The sequence below is a fragment of the Danio rerio genome, chromosome 8 (genome assembly GCF_052040795.2).
Source record: "Danio rerio strain M-AB ecotype USA chromosome 8, GRCz13ab, whole genome shotgun sequence".
Lineage (NCBI taxonomy): Eukaryota > Metazoa > Chordata > Actinopteri > Cypriniformes > Danionidae > Danio > Danio rerio.
Window position 1 is genome coordinate 1,282,501 of NC_141028.1, and position 5,000 is coordinate 1,287,500.

The window sequence follows — 5,000 nt, forward strand, 5'->3', positions numbered from 1 at the left end:
TACCAAGTGCAAGAAAAATGTAACTTTATTACACAGGTCTTAAACTGGATTCCTGGAGGGCCGCAGCTCTGCAGTTTTGCGCCAACACTAATCAAACACAGCTGATCAACTAATCAAGGTGATCAAGACTACTAGACATTATTAAGCAGCTGTGAGTAGGAGGTGGATGGAGCTAATCTATGCAGAGCTGCGGCCCTTCAGGAATTGGGTTTGAGACCATTGCTCTATTACTTACCACCTCTTTCCCCTAGCCCCTGTTTACACTAATACGTTTTTGTTTTAAAATGCATACGTTTTTGCTACGGTTACGCCAACCATCCACACTACGCCCGAGTTTTCAAGCTCTGAAAACGGAGCATTTTGGCAAGATGCTCCGTGTTAGTGTGGATGGGGAAAAACGGTGGAAGGATCTGAAAACGGAGTCGGGGCTGCAGACATTCACCTCTATGATTGGGGCTTTTCCTCAATATTAAGTAGCCTACACACACAGTTCAGTCTTCATCCTCTCCTTGTTCAGACTTCGCAAGTCAGTCAGTCAGTCTTTATTCATTTCCCGAAGGCAATTTGGTTGCAGCATACAAGCATGTCACACATAATACACAAAGTACATCATACAATACAAATTCTACCCTAAGTTTAAAAACTTTACAGCTGAGGGGATGAATGAAAATTTAAAACGATTTGTTTAACTAACAGGAGTTCTGTATCGAATACCAGAAGGGAGAAGATAAAACTCGTGGTGCACTGAAAAAACTGTTGCATGCAGAACTGTTGCAAACAATTTATTTGTGTTGAATTTAAACAAACAAATTAAGTTTAATAATGTTCAACTTAATTTGTTTGTTTAAATTTAACACAAATAAATTGTTTACAACCACTTAACATTAAAAAAAAAATAGTAAATCCAAGGAATCATCTCTGAATAGTTTTTTTCAGTGTAGGATGGGAATCATCTGACAGAATACTCTGAGCTTTACTCAAAACTTGTCTCTGGTATAACTGAGCCATGGGCATCTGTTTTTCCCTGTTATTTTTCCTCCTAGGTTCACAATTTTCTCCAAACAACTCTTATTTTTCACACTTAGAGAATTGAAACAACAAAGCAAAGAAACGGATAACAGTGACTGAACGTATGAACTGTAAAACATGCACACGAGTGATTTATCTATACCAAAAGATCTCAATTTCTGTAAACGACATATTCTTTGTTGCCCCTTCTTACACAACATATTAGTATTAGCAGAAAAGGACAATTTATCATCTAAAACAGTTCGCAGATACCTATACTGATCAACACTCTCAACATCCGCTCCATTAATACTGGTTTGCTTACGCTCAATCAGTCTCCTCTTATGATTAAAATCAATGGTCATCTCTTTTGTCTTAAGAACATTCACTTGTAAGAAAGCCTCTGACACCAGCTGGCAAATTAATCAATTACAGGACCGTGCGTGGAGTCTTCCTCACTTAACTAACAACTACATAAGTTTGATATGGAAAATAGACTCCCGAGGACACGTCGGGTAAATCTTAAATAGGAACAGTGTACTTTATAACCTCATTCACATCATGCTGGCTACAACATTTTACTTTCTAAACAACAAAATGAAAACATGATATAAGGAACTGCCTATTTTCATTTTGATATTAACTTAACAGACACTGAAAATGTTGAGGCAATGTGTAGCATCATCTTCACTGTGTGCATATTTATAACAAAATGTAGCCTATAACATCACTGTCTCCTTTAATTCTCATTGAAAAATATGAAACTTACCCTCTCTTTCACTGAATATCAGTTTTAATAATCAATAATGGCCATAATAAAAGTATAACGTGCAATAATACATTGCAGGAAATAAAGGCAAGCGATCAGTCAGATGTGCAGAATCAGAGTACGCGGCTTTATTATTTAATATATTAGCCTAACTTATCAGCCAAAACACATGAGAACAAGTAATAGATTCAAAAGACCAAAGTCGGGGAATGTGTTGTTAGATTAAGACAAGGTGAATCAAATATCACGGTTAACAAATATAGTGAGATTGAATCCAGCGGCAGATCCTTGATCAACAGTCCAACGTGCACTGCTGTCATCTGGCTAGATATGCTCAAAGCACACTGCAGTGCATGCCAGAGTGTGTGTGTGTGTGTGTGTGTGGTCACGTGATGTTTACAGTGGTGAAATGTGGACGGAGAGCTGTTCAGGACGTGGATCGTTTTCATTCTAAAACTCGCTCTTTAAATCTACAACATATAGTGTGACCGGGGCCTCAGAGCTCATTCCTCTAGGGTTGTTGCAGACTCCAAAGCCTCTCTTTCAGACTCTGTCCTGTCTGTATGGTGGCAGGCTGCTTGACTCCACATACTTTTGTGCGCCTCTACCAACTGGATTCTTCCCCGGGGTCAGTTCAGTTCTCTTAGTCTGCATTTACACAGTCTGCAGTGAGTCTGGCTTAGTAGATACCGTTGAATTCAGAATTATCTTAGACAATGTTAGCAGCTGTCAGCTGTAATTGTGGGGTAAACTGAATAATTTAGAGCTTTTGTCAGCTGATTTCAGCTTCCGGGTTTAAAATGATTTTTAGGGCGGATCAAAATCGGTGCAAAGATGACGCGTCGGTTTCTCATTATTATTCAAAGAGGAGTTTTCTTATCCTATGAGAAGAGCCGGCTTCTTAATTATTCATGACTGCATGTGCTTTCCAAAGGCAAGGCAGACCTGCCAGTGCCAAGCTGTGAGACACAGACCCACAGCTCACAGTATTTAGCCGTTCATGAAGGGTCGTGTGTGTTTGTTTCCATGATCCACGGGGTTTGTTACAAGTTTTTCCCTGCGATGCTGTCAGGGCCGATACAGCAAAGCTGTGTGCGTGCTGCAAGCACTTTTTGTCAGGAGAGCAGTACGAGAATTGGAGAATGGCGGACGCTGTCTTTTATCAGGAGTTCGTTCACATTTAGACACATGGCCGTGCTGCTGTGTTTGCCTAAATCCTCCAGATTAGCAGCAGGGCTAATGGTTAAAATAGACAGGGCAAGAGACCTGCTGCACTGAGTCTGCATTCAGACCCGGGGATGGAGGGAGAAGTCCTCATTTAGTGTTTATATGAACACCATTATCTTTATAACGATATAAATTGTGGTTATCTGTTTATGAAATTATGAATAACAAATGTAGCAGGGCATTAAACTACTGTTTACATCTTTGCATTCTTCTTTGCGTCTCCTTATGGTTTGTGTCTCATTTTGTGAGCCGACTGACAACAGTTGTTCGCTCCCCTCTTTCTCCCCTGCTGGCCACGCCCACTCCTGCCCTTTGCTCAATAAGCTCCGCCCATTATGATGCATCTTTTGAAAGAATTCTGAGGTAGACCTGAACCGAAAGTGACCCTTTAAGAAAGAACTTTTTTTCTTTCATTATTTCCAAACACTTTTTTTTTTTACTTGTCTAGAAAATGCTTCTTGTTTTAACAATTTTTACATATTTGGAATAGAAATAAGATGAAAGCTTTTGCATGTGATATGATGTTTTGTAGCTGTAGCATTACTGATGAGCACATACATACACTGTTCTCAGATCTGACAGAACGGCTGGACTTTAACCCTGCTCTGGAGACCTGAGCTGACCGCAGCGACTGCTAAACACTGTTGAGTCTCAATGACCAGCAGTGTTGGGTAATGCAGAATCAGTAATGTGAGTCACACACACACTAAACAAACACACACAAACTAATCAAGCAAACACAAAGAAGGACAAACTTAACAATGTACACAAATTAAACAATCAAACAAACACACGCAGACATAAAAACTTAACAAACACACAGACACTCATACATTAAACTCACACACACTAAGCGAATACTAAACAAACATGCACACACAAACTAAACAAACAAACACACACATACAGACACACATACACATTAAACACACACAAGCAAACACTAAACAAACACACACAAACTAATCAAGCAAACACAAAGAAGGACAAACTTAACAATGTACACAAATTAAACAATCAAACAAACACACGCAGACACAAAAACTTAACAAACACACAGACACTCATACATTAAACTCACACACACTAAGCGAATACTAAACGAACATGCACACATGAACTAAACAAACTAACACACACATACAGACACACATACACATTAAACACACAAAAGCAAACACTACACAAACACATACATTTAAATAAAATAAAATATGAAATGCAATGAAACAAAACAAAAATACAAACAAACTAAATTAAATTAAAAATGAAATAAAATACATTTAATTAGTTAAATTTAATGCAATAAAAACAGTTAAAATACTATAAATAAAATATAACTAAATTAAATAAAAATGCAACGTAAAATAAAATTTAATTAAATTAAATGCAATAAATTTAATTAATTTAATTAAATGCAAAAAAACAGTTAAAATACAAAAAATTTAAAATAGCTAAATCAAATTAAAAAAGCAATGTAAAAAAGTAAAATTTAATTAAATTAAATGCAATAAAATAAATTTAATTAATTAAATTAAATGCAATAAAATAATAGTTAAAATGCAATAAATAAAAAAACTAAATTAAAATGAAAATGCAAAGTAAAAAGTAAAATTTAATTAAATAAAATGCAATAAAATAAAAATTAATTAATTAATTAAATAAATGAAAAGCAATGAAATAAACTATTGGCAATAGATCAAATTTAAATAGAATTAAATGCAATAAAACAATAAAAAATTTTAATTAAAAATGAAATGCAATAAAATATACATGCAATAAAAAAAATGACTGACTGGCTGACTGACAGGTGTGTGATGCGTGAGGCCAGCAAACACGACGTATAGGGAATACATATATATATATATATATTCCTGTATATATTAAGTCCTGCTCTTCCCTCTGTGCTTTTAAATCTCATTTTAAAAATCCTCCTGTGTCTATGGCATTTGATTGTAATTTATTTTATTTTGAGTACAAAGACAAGTATAGATTG

At 35.8% G+C, this 5,000-nt stretch overlaps 1 protein-coding gene across 2 annotated transcripts in view; it reads right to left on the reverse strand.

The window, feature by feature from the left end:
- Positions 1–5,000, reverse strand: part of loxhd1b (lipoxygenase homology PLAT domains 1b) — a 98,255-nt gene that overhangs the window by 90,694 nt on the left and 2,561 nt on the right. The window lies entirely within an intron of this gene.